Raw genomic sequence first — 14,400 nt, forward strand, 5'->3', positions numbered from 1 at the left:
GCCTGCTTAATACCTTTCCTTAAATTCCACCTCTATACTACAATATACTTGAGGTTATTAGTCCCATTTAAGACAGAGTATTTGATTTTCCTTGAATCACGTCCCATGCACATGAAGATACCAAGGCTCCATTTAAGATGCGTCCTCAACCTTAGGTCCTGCCAAAATAGCTTCACTCATGCATTCATGTAATCATTCATGTGTACCTTTAACATGCCTATTGTAAGATAGATACTCTACTATGCTCTAGAAATATAATGACAAGGGGGATAAAAAAGCATTTCCATCCACAAGTTGTTAACAGTCCACTGCTAAGCTCCTGATGAGTATTTAGAACATACCTCCTATTAATTCAGCTACTTGGGTCTTTATAAAAAGCTGTTATTATAAGATATTTGGGACTTAGTTTTTGTTTGCTGACCTTTGGTTGGTGGTCTTTAGGTGTTTATGTATTTGTCTGGAAAGGTGTGAGAAATTGTGCAGGCATTTACTTCACTTTAGCTAGAGCTTAAATGGGGGCATAAATAGCTCCTTTACAAAAGTGTCTACATTATTTAATAGAGAGTTAATAAGTATCCTCCCTGGAGGATAATTTAAATACTATTTTAAAAGAGACAACAGACTCAAAATAGAGTCACTTGTGCTAAGCCCACTTCACCAAACTTAATACCTACCCTAATTGCAGTTTCAGCCTCTCCCAGGAATGCAATCTTAACCAGTCAGTCTGGAATTACCTAGTCAACACTAGTAAGGTAACCTGTCTGACAGACTCCAGCTGTCCCCCAATGAAAGGTGACTTAGCCTGAAACAATCAGCTCTCTGCTAGAGTAACTGCTTTGTCTGCCTCCTTTTGCCTATCGTCTTTCATTCTCTACAACCCTCTGGAGCTCCCTTCTACATGCTGGCTGAGATGCTATGGATTCTTGAATCACTGCATAAAACCAATTAGATCTCTACGTTTACTCAGTTAAGTTTTTGTGTTTTGACAATGTAATTATGCATTAGACTGTTTAGATGTAAGGGATGTATGCAATAATGCAAACATAAAGGACTAGTTCAGCCTTTTGCAAGATGTAAAAACCCCTCAGTTTTCTGTCAAGGAAAGCCATCCCTCCATCACTGCTGGCATTCAGGATTACGTCAGTTTGAGTGTTTAACTGTTTCTTTTTCAAGCACAAAAAACTGCACACTCCACCTGATATCATTAAGATAACTTGAGATGACTGGCCTTATGTCAACAAAGGAAGAGATTCATCACTACGATTTAAAAAAAAGCAACATACTGATTGTGAAAACTCGGACCACTCACTCCCACCGCACAGTTCACTGCTATCAAAACATTCTTTCATCGCAACAAATACATCACCATAAATCTGTTTTCTTTTTTAAACTCTTTTTTTGTTTTCTGTGGAAGCCTGGAAGCTCTTCTTTGGGTGAATCAGGGAGCTCACTAAGTGGCTCCTTCATTATTAGTATTAATATCAAGAACTTCATCCTGATTTCCACTTGCACCAGCTTCTACAATCAGTTTTATTTTGTCTGTAGTTAAATACTACTTGAATAAATGAGTGGACCCTTTTTTCATAACAATACTTATTCTAAATGTTTCAACATTATTTGTAGGAAACTTTTACCTTCCCAACTGACTAATTATCATACTTAACAAAGCCTTTTTCTGTGAGAGTAAAAGAGCAAGGCAATTGCCATCATTTGCATGCACACTTAAGCTAGCACAAGGAATGTGACCTTCATTTAGGCATTGAATAATGTTCTAAGCTTTATCCATCCTGCCTGCTAATCACCACAGCTACAATGCTGTCCTGTGTTGGGCAACTGAATTGTTTTTGTAAACAAATAGCAAATTGTCTATTAACTTGTCTACACAACTTTTAGTAACATAGAACTAACAAAAGGAAAGATCACTGAATGACACAGGGTTCTAGCTATATTTTATGGGTGGAAATGGGGATAAATTCTAGTAGATAAGGAAACTGACTAATGCTAGCTTTCTTTTTTTCTTTGTGATTTGGGAAATAAGGTCCTTTAATAACACAGTTAAAACTCTCCACCAAAAGAGCACCTGGGTGGCTCAGTCGGTTAAACATCCAGCTTCAGCTCAGGTCATGATCTCACAGTCCGTGGGTTCAAGCCCTGCATCGGGCTCTGCACTGACAGCTAGGTCAGAGCCTGGAGCCTGCTTCCGATTCTGTGTCTTCCTCTCTCTCTGACCCTTCCCTGCTTGCACTGTCTCTCTATGTCTCTCAAAAATTAAAAAAAAAATCTCTACACCAAAAGGAAAGCAAGGGCCTGTTGGATACCTTTTTATCTAAAAAAAAAAAAAAAAAAAGAGGTCTACACTGTTATTACTTACCATCAGAAAAAATGAAAAGACATCCAGATTATAATGCATAAACTTATACCTATCATCTCCAGTCCAGATTTTTAATTTTCTAAGGAGTCCCTAGAAGCACGAAAGAGATGTGAAATGCCTTATAATTGAAACAAATCCTTTTACATGCTTCTGAGGCAGATGGTAGACTACTCTCAAGAAATGAACCTTGAGGGAGAGGGTTGGTCAGGGTGAAAAGATTCTGGTCCGTTGAATTCAGAAAGCAAATGTCCTGCAGCAGCTGCTAGTAAGTACATATTCTGGATCTATAACGATTCTGTCTCTGGTGAGCATTTGCATGATAAACTTATAAAAGCACAGTTTGCGAATCTCTCATTTTTTAGTTAGAAGGAAAATAATTCATGGTTTTGTCCTACCCAGAGGTTTACACTCTCTACTCCAGAAAGGAAAATTTCTATGTCATCAGCAAATATATAATGAAGAACCACTTAAAATTCTGGTTTCATTAATCATTATATGCATTTGCTTTTCTATTCCTGTTTTTTGCAAACTCCAGTGTACACACATACATCAAGTGTGTGTATTTATGTGTAGATAGATAGATATTTATATAGGATACTTATGTATTTATCATGGCTGGTGGGCTCAACTGATTAGAGTCCTGTTCTAATGGGTCCAAGGTCAGGACTTTGGCTGTGCTCCATGGCCAGGAATGGTATCCTATGAAATTGTGACTTATTATAAGAAATATATATTTGCTCTTTGTGCTTTTGGCCGGGAGCCCCTAAAATCCTTGGAATTTCCTGAGCAATAAATGTATCATTTGTTTTGTTATTGAGGTGACTGTTGGAAAGACCCCAGGTGAGCTAATGGTGGCACTTGTGGCCAGGAAAACCAACCATGTGATTAGAAGGAACTTTTCTTACCCCCAACCACCATTGCTGAAAAAGAAAGAGGCTCTGGAGGTTGAGTTCAATGTTGATGATTTAATCAATTGTGTTTATTAATGAGGCCTCCATAAAAAACCTTAAAAAGGATGAGGGTGAAGATAGCTTCCAGGTTGCTGAACCCGTGGAGGTAAGGAGCGTGGCCATGGAGGCTCTGGGCTTTCCTCATACTTTACCCCATGCGTCTCTTCCATCTGGCTGTTCCTGAGGTATATGCTTTTATAACAAGCTGGTCATCTAGTAAGTAAAATGTTTCTCTGGGTTCTATGAGCCACTCTAGCAAATTAAACTCCAAGGAGGGTGGGGGGGCATGGGAACATCCAATCTGCAGCCAGTGGGTCAGAAGCACAGGTGACAACCTGGACTTGTGAGTGGCATCTGAAGTGGAGGACAGTCTTGTAGGGCTGAGTCCTTAACCTAAAGAATCTGAGGTTATCTCTCAGTGGACAGTTTCAGAGCTGAGTTGAATTATGGGGCACCCAACTGGTGTCCAAGAATTGTTTCTTGGTGGTGTGGGGCACAACCCCATCCCTACCTCCACACGTGCTGAAATTTGTCCCAGAACCACTTTTTTACATCCTTATCTCTATTTATGCAAGTTCTATAGACAGAGAATGAGTTCTAAGTTGAGGCAGGCTAGAAATTGTCAGTAAAACAGTACCAACCATCCACCTGATTGGGAGCAAAGGATTGCAAGACCCACTGAAGGCAAGAGAAAAGGCCTATTGAGGCAGGTAGCATTTTCATTTGCAAGCATGGCTCTCCAAAACATAAAGTGTGACTTAAATAAGTAAGCTGCAGCTTTGATTATTAAAATTAACCAGAAGAAAATGTTATAGAGGCAGGTCTTAAAGCAAGATAAAAGGCATTCTTGAAACTTCCTTGTGTCTTCTCCCCCTAAGGTTTAGAACACACGTTGGTTAGATTTTCGGATTAGAAAGTTCTTAGCTCAGGAGAGCCAAAGAAGCCCAAATGGAAGAAAGAAGAAAGGCTCCGGCTAGACTCTCTGTGGGCTTTAAGCAATGAGATCAGGGAGAGATGGCTCATGCCTGTGTGTGGTATGGTTGCATTTATTAGGGAGGAGGGTGAAAGGAATATGGGATAAAAAGTCTCAGCCAGGAACAAAGAATTTCCCTTAGAGTAAACATCTTTAAATATAGCTCAAGGACGGGGTGGGAGTCCAGCACAGGAGGCAAGGGAAAGCTGGCTGTTTCTGGGAGGGTACTACTGACAATACTCTAGTGGACCTGTGGATAGGTAAGAGACTCACTATCTTTGGAGATCATGGGTCTCTGTAGATAGCATTACCTTCGGTGAGATCTTCAAAGGTGAGGGGCTATGAACACCTGGGAGTTAAGCATGGAAATACAAAACAAGTAACTCAGAGAAGTTATTCCAAAAGACCCACCACATCAAGGATTGCTTGCAAGACAGTGGGGACCAAAAGCCTAGGGGGCAGTCTGTACTCAAAGACCCAACTGTGACTAAAAAAGAGTCATCTCTAGTCCCAGCAACACTCTACACAAAAGTCTATTAATAAAACCAGCCCTCCAGTGCTTGCAGAGCCAGTGGTAATTTATGGGAACTCAAAAAATTCTGGAAAGGATCTTAATAGCTAAGGGTAATAGCAGAATATCATTCTCAAATAATTGGCAAACTTCTGAAAGGCAGAGCTATTTTAACTTCCCCGTTGTCCTGAACAAGGAACTAATAACATCAATTACGAAGGCTCTTGTACAGTCTGAAAGAACTCAAGGCCAAGAGACTTGCCTTCATGTTCGTTCTGCTTAGATCTACCAATTAAGAAGGTCATTAGCAGATTGTTAGCACCATGAGGAGTTCTCACCACCTGTCACATGAGTACTATCCTCCACAAGCCGTACTGAGTCAATGCCAGGGCCATAGGTTAAATAAAACTGGCTGAGGCAATACCGATTGGTGCAAACCCATGGACACATTGCCCCACCAACCTCGATAGTCAGGTGTGGAAAGAGGGACACAAGAGGAGTGAGTGGTGGATAAGGTTCTGATATTACAAAACTAGACAGCAGAAGCTGCAGCCCTGAGAATCCAACTCCAGTTGTGACGTTGGAAGACCTAACCATAAAATTTGGAGAATTGTTCTTCCATAATGAAAGTGAAATCCGAATAATTGAATAAGGCAACGGAAGAAAGCAATTAAATGTGATGCTGCAGGATAGACATCAAGACCATTAATAGCAATTAATGCCTTTTGTTCATAGTGTTATATACAGGGTATTGTAATTTCTATATAGTAAAATGATCTATTTTTCACTTCATTAATCAGAAAACATGATCATTGTGATCAAAAACTGGCCTCATTTTACTTCCCAAGCAAGATTTAACAGCAAGCACTTACAATGAGGCCCCATTTTCTCAAGACTTTATCACAGCTAAAAGACATACTACAGCTCATTAGTCCGTAGACTGTGGATTATTATAATAAATACTTAAAACCACTTATCAAAATAAAGAGCCAAAACACACTCTGCCATGCAGTGGGCCTGATTTTTTAATCAGCGTCTCTCACTTGCTGATTGGAAATACTCAGGACTCCGCATGATTTGCCTTATCATTGGTGAGAATTAAAAAGGTTTTACACTGCAGATACTTTAGCACTTCTGTCAACTAGGTCCCCCTCATTATACTAGCTTTGAAGCACCTATTACGATTTCCGTCATATGTGTCAATGGGCGAAAGGGGTCTCTGGAGACAGTAATGCTGGCCCTGGCAGCCAATGACCTATCAAGTAGCTATTTCAGAGGAAGGCCACTGTATACATAGCCACATGCTGAAGGGAAAGAAAATCAATTTATTCCAGAAGATTATTAGAGCCATTTGATTTTATTTATTTTATAATCTACTAAACTCCTGACTTAAAGGCAGGCTGGCTTATTTTATCTGCTTCACACACACACACACAAACACACACACACACATGATATATATACATATACATGGGTGTAGTAAAGAGATGTCAGGTGCATTAGATGGATTACCAGCAGATGTGTTTGCTTTCCCTTTTTTCTTTAAATTTTCACTAGAAGGATAATGGGGTTGGAGAAATACCATTATGCCCAGAGTCCCAGAGCTTGCTTTCTGCACAGGATCTTCCTCTGAGTCTCAACAAAGCAATGGCAGTCAACAAGGAATAGATCAAGGGTCAGCCAAGACAGGAAGAAACAGTAAGGACCCCTGAAGGGTCACAGAAGCAGAGAGGAGGTCAGTAAGCAGTAATCCACTTGAGGAAAATATTCATTTCCTCTGAGGGCGAAGGGATGGAACCATGAGTTTCAGCATCAAATGGTCAAGTGAGTAAAACCAGGCAAAGAGTGTACCTATCCCTTCAAAAACAGCACCTTTCCCTGCCTTGGGATGCCACTTTTCTTTTTTATTTAAAAAATTTTTTAATGTTTTTTATTTATTTTTGAGAGACAGAGAGAGACAGTGCAAGCAGGGGAGGGTCAGAGAGAAAAGGAGATACAGAATCTGAAGCAGGCTCTAGGCTCTGAGCTAGCTGTCAGCATAGAGCCTGACATGGGGCTCAAACCCGTGAACTGTGAGATCATGACCTGAGCTGAAGCCAGATGCTTAACTGACTGAGCCACCCAAGCACCCCAGGGATGCCACTTTTCTGAACGACCCATGCAGCCCACTCCTTGGTAAGCTCAGGGACAAACCTATTAAAGCTAACCCTTTACTTTTAATAAACATTCTGTTTAAAACTCCAAAGAAAATCAGCCTCAAATCTCCCAGAACCCACCATCTGCCCAGTCCTTTGAATGAGGGCAAAGGTAGCCCACTCTGTGGGCTGAGATAATTACTTCTTAAAAATTCAGTTAATTAGGACAGCCATCTCATTATCACCACGTGTCCTTCATGTAGCCCAAATGGATGAACTCCATTCATCTCAGATCCCAAGCCAGTGTAGGAAAACCCAAATGCTGCTCCTCAACGTTCCCTTTTCTAGAAAGGGTGATAAATGAAAAACAAAGTCCTGAGTTTTGCCATGGACACAGCATAAACTCATATGGCCAAAGGAACACAGTAAATTAAAACAAACAGTGTGCCTGGGTGGCTCAGTTGGTTGAGTGTCCAACTTCGGCTCAGGTCATGATTCCACAGTCTGTGGGTTTGAACCCCACATCAGGCTCTGTGCTGACAGCTCAGAGCCTGGAGCCTGCTTCATATTCTGTGTCTCCTTCTCTTTCTGCCCCTCTCCAGGTTTCACTCTATCTGTGTCTCTGTCTCTCAAAGATAAACATTAAACAAAATTTTTTAAACAAAGAAAAAAATTCAATGGGAAAAACTATTAGATTTTGGATGCATTTTCATTCTCTTTGCATGAGAGATCTACAGATTCCTTCTTGTTGACCAGTCTGAGGTTCCTACAGCCCTCACCACCTCCCCTGCAATTGCCCATTGTGGACACCTCCAGCTAACGCTTCTGCTTCCATCACTGTAGTTCTAAAAAGGAGGGCAGCTGTCGTCACTATAGAGTAAAAATGGAGTGAGATTACCAGCAGAACACTGTCCATGCCAGTAGTGAGGAAAACATCACCTTCTGTCCTCCTGTCTCCATCTCCTGATCACTCTTGTCTGTAATTATGCCTTGGTCTTGTGTTGGGTTTGGCAAGAGGGCTTTTTCACCATGATGCCACATCTGCTGTGTCACAAGAGACCGCAGAGAGGAAATTCTTGCATCCATCTCCAATCCAATGCAGTCAGTGCTCACTCAGATCCACTCTTCCTTTCCCTGCAGAATCGTCCTTCTCTTCATTCCTTTCAGCCAGAGACTGCTCCCTCTATTTTTATCGTTTATATTTATTTGCCCTGCAAATTCACCTCTACAGTCTCACATGCCTCCCTACTGTTGACCTACCCTTTTGGACTAACCAGACTTCACTAGACATGGATTCTCTCTGTTCCCACAACACATTATCTCTATCAAGAAAGCTCTGTTATCAGTGTACTTTAAAAGTCCTTTTTCTACATCTCTCCTCCATGAAGCTATAAGCATCATAAAGATGGGGACTCTGATGTGACTGTATGGGGTACTTAATATGTTTATATAGAGTGAATAGATAAATTTCCAAATATGGGAGGTGGGAATCTGATTGTTTCGTCTTCCTTCATTTAGATATCTTTCCTACTCCTAGTGACCAGTCATCAGACAGGGATTTGATTGCACAATTGTGTTTATGCCCTCTGTCATTATCAACTTCTCTTAATTCATCCATTCCTTCAATCATAAAACTATATAAAGTCAGGATGAAGTGTGTCCTTACAAATTGTTTCAGCAGACATGTCCCTTCCATGGTTAAAACTCTCCTCTTTCAAAGTAAAGGAAGGAAAGCATGAATAATTGCTTTCTTCTTAAAGTGTCAAACTTTGGACCTTTGGGAATATTTTAGGAGTGGAAGTAAAACTGGGGAAATAGAGGTTGTTGAGACAGGTCCGGCTCTGTGGCTAGAATGCAAGCCCAGCTTTGCCATTGAATGATCAGGGCGACCTTGCGTTATGTTGTATGATCTCTGTTCTCTCATTGCCCAGATGGAGATAGGAATATACTCAACGTGATAGGGCCCTTATGGTAGGCACTATGGTGGCACCAACATCAGTTCTTATCACTGTTATCAGTGAACTGCATCAGTGTTCACCCCACTAAGAGAAGGCCCATCCACAGAGACACAAAAGGGTATAAACGAAAGTATCATTCCACTGCACGATATGAGCGCCAGGAACACCATCCCTTACCCTCCACTGGCCAAGGAAAGCCTTCCAAACTTCCTTTGTATGACGCAAATCATATCCTAAACTCCAGGAAACACTGGCTTTCACCTCATGGGTACATTAAGCATAGTTATTACCTCGTTGGTTGAACTCTAGCTATATCCCTGAGTCTCACAGTCTGTTACTTCTCCCCATCCCATAATACTAGCTAATGATAACAGATAACATTTATTGTGTGCTGATAATGCATTTCACAAATTTTTAATCCTCCAAACCACCCATTAGGAAAGCACAATTATTATATCATTGGATTATCATCTGTTTTTTTTAATTAAGAAACTAAAGCAAAAGGAAGCTTTAGCAACTTGCCAAAAATCACACTATAAATTATTTAGAGTTAAAAGACGTGGTAAAATACAAAAACAGAGTGAAAGATGCATAAAAGTAAAAATATTTTTTACCTGGCAGGTTACCAGCTGGTTGGAAATATTAGTCAATTCTACCAAAATAGGTACAAAAAAACCCTTTCTAAATTCTGGAAAAGATTGTCAAGATCCATGAGATAGAAACATTTGAGATTCTACAATTTGAGTTCTACAACGTTTGAATTCTACGATTCAACATGAGTAAATTTAGATAAAACTCTGCAAAAGAATAAAAGAAGAAGAAGGAAGAAGAAGAAAGAAGGACAGTGAGAAAGAGAGAAAAGAAGTCGGCAGGGCAAGAAGTAACTATGATTAAAGTCCTTGTTGCCAGCACACCATCCTCTAAGGAACACTGGACATGTATGGTTTACTAAGCATCCTAAACACTACTCTCTGTCTCTCTCTCCACTGCACCTGTCTGGCGAGATCTCAGCCTTTCTCTGTCCCTGCATTTAGGCATTCAGATTATGCTTTATCTCAAGTATGTTGCTAGCCTGCATTCCCTCACTCAGTGAAGAAGACACCAGATTTGCAGTTACTCAAGCCAGAAAGACCTGGGGCTTTCCTGTTCCTTAATAACCACGCTCCACTGCTGCAGACACTTTCATGTCCACGTGCGTCATGGCCACCACCATTGCCAACAGTCAGCTCCTCACCCCAGCTGCAGCCCTCAGGGTCAGTCTGTTTCCCTCCTCTTCCTCACCCACAACTCTCCATGCTCCAATTTCCAGAACCTTCCTTCCATTCCTCAGACACACCATGCTGGTTCCCACCTCTGGCCTCTGCACCCGCTCATTCTTTTCCACCCACGCTGCCTCCTCTCCACCCCACTGCCGTTCCCCTGGTTAATGGAAGGACGTTTCAGCTCTTACCTTAAGTCTGACCAGCCTGCCAGCCTGGACCTGGTTGTGCTGTTCTTTGTTGTATTTACATAATGTCTTCTTTTCCACCCGAGCACTAACCTTAGGCTGTGATTACACGTATGCTTCTTGCCATGTTTCCTTTGAAGTCATGCTTGTTCACACACGTGCTGTGAGTTCAGGGACCACGTCTTGGGCTCATTATGTCACTGAGTTCCCGCAGCACAGGGTGTACCACGTAGGCAGCATTCATTGCCTGAATGAATGATGTCATCTAAAATTCACAGAAAATCTCATTGTTGTGTCTGAGGACACGCAGCAAATGTATCCACAAACACTGGCTCAAACCCCAGCATGCGTGGTTTTCCACCTCCACATCACCTCCCTCCAGACAAGAGTTACCTTTCATTTCTAAAGAACCATAGAAAGGTAATAATTCATTTGCAAAAATCACATTTTTCCCCCCTAGCTGCTGAAGACTCAGTTGGCTACCGGATCCTTGTAAATGAGATTTTATTATTAAAGAAATGAGCCAATTAGTTAAGATTAATTTAGGGTAGAGTTTAATGAAGGAACTTTCCAGCCCCTTCCTATTTATTATATGTTTATGTATCACATCCTCTGGTACAAATTTAGAGAAAATTCACCCTGCTAATGAAATGTGCAAATATGAAAAATGAAGTTGTAAAGATAGCAGGAAAATGGTCTCTTTTTGGTTTTTGGTTTGTGTAAGGATTTTTAGGAGGTCTGCAATGTTTGAGAAAATTTGAGTAGGAAAAAGTATGAGCAGCTTTTCATTCTCAGTATGTCAGTTCGTGTTTGGATTAAATGAGAGGACAAAAAAACCCTCCAAGCCAGCAGAGATTTCGAGCTGCTAAATTTCCACCAAATAGCTTTAACACAAACAGAACCAGAATATATGATATTCAGAAAGCATCACAAAAGTTGGCCTCATGTAGCCAACGAGGGCTCAACCACAGAACAAACACTGTCACGGAAAACGGCGCTTCCACCAGAAGTACAAAGAGGGACTGCTCTAGGGGCGCTACGACAAAAAAAAATGCTATTCACACAGAAACCCAGAAACCCAAGGTTTCCAGGGTCGAGAAGGACCCAGTTTCGTAGACTGTCGCCACCAAGTGGCCACTATGGGTATTCCAGCTACCTGAAATGTTTTCATTCCGAGATTCTGCCAGAGAAAATGAAGCGTAAAAATCCTCAAATCTAGAGATGATGCCCCAGGAGTTTTTAATCACCCTATCATAATATCATTCTAACAAATTATACTTTTTCCCCAGGAAATGGATTGGGAGGCAAAATAAAGCTAATGGTTATGTTGAACAAGCGTGCCTCATAAAATGTAAATCTATTTTTGTCCTTCTGCCCTTTAAAACTTATTGAATGAGACTGGTTCTTTTCCTGCTCCAGGATAGAAGTTCAGGCTGTCCAAACCTCTTCTAGTTACAGGAAATATTGTTGCAATTTAATAATTAGAGTAATTTGCCCCCGGAATTTCTATCCAACCTTAAAGGCAAGCCAACCTCAGCGTGGGCCATGTTGGGCTGGCTAGCTGGCTCTTAGGGAAGGAGAGGGCATGTTTTCCCATTCCTTTTCCATCCTTTTTGCTTTCCAACCCCTCCAAGAATGAGGCTCCAAGAAGGAAGAGAAAGCAAAGAAGTTGTTCCTTAGTTGGTAGCCCCTCTCCTGGCAGTTCCTTCTTGGGAAACTACCCCCCTCCACCAACCAGGGATCTCCCGCTTGTATTTTCTCGACTGAGTGCTTCAGACTGAATTGTATCCCCTTGAAATTTATATGTTGACATCCTAACCCCTAATGTTACGCTATTTGGGAAGCAATGACGTTTAGATGAGGTCATGGGGGGAGAGGGCTTGTGCTAGGACCTGAGCCCTTCTCAGAAGAGACAACAGCAAGCTTGTTCGCTCTCTTTCAACGCGCAGGTGGTGTGGAAAGGCCACAGGAGCACACGGCAAGAAGGCATCGTGTGCAAACCAGGAAGAGTTCTTGTCAGAACGTGACCACGCTGGAGCCCTGATCTCCAGCCTCCGAAATTGTGAGAAAATACATTTCAGGTGTCTAAGCCACCCAGTCTGTGGTACTTTGTTATGAGGGCCCAAGTGGACTGACATCGTGACTGTGCCTTTATTCCTGCTGGTCTCATACGTGTTCTCCAGCACTGGGAATGCAGCAATACCTACATCTCCTATCTGCGGAGATCTCTTCGTCTCATCGGGTAGCTTTCTTGGACAAGGGCTAGAAGAACGTCAGGCCACAGTCGGCTGGCCACAGCTGCTCCATGGGGAATGCTCTTGCACTCATTGTCCTAAGAAAAAAGGATAGAAGCAGACCCTATGGCAATTGTGATTTCTTCTCACTTCTGCCCTAAGAGTGAGTAGCCAGCCTGTCTATCACCTTTTAAATTCACCAGAGGAGAGTCAGACACTCCACTGTGTTCCCAGCAAACTTCAGAGGTCACATAGTAACCCTTCTCAGTAGCCTCTTCCGGGATGTTAATTTTAGGTGTCAACTTGGCTGAGTCACAGTCCCCAGGTATGTAGTCAAATGTTAGTCCAGATGTTACTGTGAAGGTATTTTTTAGATGAGATTAACACTTAGATCTGTAGAATTTGCATAAAGCAGATTACCCTCCATAATGTGGGTGGGCCTCATCTAATCAGTTGCCAACCTTAAGAAAAAGACTGACCTTGCACAAAGAAGAGGAAGATTTGTCTCCAGATGGCCTTCTGACTTGAGCGGCAACATTGGGTCTTCCTTGGGTCTCTGGTCTGCCAGTCTGCCCTGTAGATTTTGAACTTTCCAGACTCCACAACAAAATAAGTCAATGACTTAAAATCAGTCTCTCTCTCTTTCTTTCCATGTATGTCTCCTATTGTTTTATTTCTCTGGAGAACCCTGACTAATAATCACACTCTCTCATGATTTGACATGAGAAAGGAAGGATCCCCAGGCTTACTTTACTGGCCTCAGACAGGGCTTGAAGTGAAAAGCATACTATATACAGAAGATGCTGGAGAATTGTATCTGGGACAATCCCAGGGGATGGGCACGACAGCTGTGGCAGTTGTATGAGGGCCTGGTTCACACGTGCAAAACAGGTGCGAGCAGCTCTGGGAAACAGCACAGCCAGCACAGATAGCTGCAGGGATGCAGAATCAGAATCCAGGGCAACCTGTGAGGCCAGCCATGACGTCTTGTTTCCTTCATTCACACACTCCCTTTTCCAGCCTCTCTTGTAATTTGCAGGAAGAGGTGACCATGTCGCACTGTTCTAGCCATTGGGGTGAAAAGGCAAGTCTTTTTGGAGAGAAGTTTTGGCGCTGATGAAACAAAATAGAATCTCATGAGGATTTCACCCTTCCCCCCTTTTCCTTCAAGTAGAATACTGCAGCAGGAGGGCAGGCATCTTGCAACAAATAAGCACTGGGTCTAAAAGCCTACAGACCAGCTATGGAGAGTGAGAAAGATTGGCACAGTCTCTGACCTTCCTTCCTGATATTTCTGAACTGTGGCCCCACACCTTGAAGAACCTGAGTACTTGTTGTAGGAGATAACTACATATCCAACTAATCAGTTTCAGTTGCTTTTGGGTGGGGGGTGTGCACTCTTATACATTGAAAGAACAAGCAATGATGTGCATTCAACAAAAATATGCCACTAAGTACATCCAAGCTCCGTCTTGCTTGAAGCTAAAAAAAGACAGTCATCTGCAGGCCCTTTTGTTTGCCGATAAATCTGACCAGTGTTCTTAGCATTCCCCACATCCCATCTTGATCCTGATGAAAAGACACAGTAGACAACTTAGTAAATACTTCTGCTTCAAATACCCTTTAATGCAAGCATTTCTACCTGACAGGAAACAGGTGCTAAATCACCTCTTGACACCTCATGACAAATACCTGCTGGTATTTAAATATTGGAAAGAAAGGGAACGTATGCAAAATATGGAACAAGAACACAAATAATAATGAGGAGGCAAGTAACTACCAGCTCACGAGTTGCAAAGCTCCCTTCAGTACAGACTGTAG

General features: G+C 41.9%; 1 long non-coding RNA gene across 1 annotated transcript in view; it reads right to left on the reverse strand.

Annotated features, from left to right (window-relative positions):
• The window catches only part of LOC115291885, a 46,931-nt gene extending 34,304 nt beyond the window's left edge, over positions 1–12,627 (reverse strand). The window contains exons 1-2 of the long non-coding RNA XR_003908708.1: positions 12,553–12,627; positions 10,439–10,610 (exon numbers count right to left, since the gene is read on the reverse strand). This is a non-coding gene — a long non-coding RNA (uncharacterized LOC115291885). The remainder of the gene's footprint in view (positions 1–10,438; positions 10,611–12,552) is intronic.
• Between the last annotated feature and the right edge of the window lie 1,773 nt (positions 12,628–14,400).

This window comes from Suricata suricatta, chromosome 5 (assembly GCF_006229205.1).
Source record: "Suricata suricatta isolate VVHF042 chromosome 5, meerkat_22Aug2017_6uvM2_HiC, whole genome shotgun sequence".
NCBI classification, from domain to species: Eukaryota; Metazoa; Chordata; class Mammalia; order Carnivora; family Herpestidae; genus Suricata; species Suricata suricatta.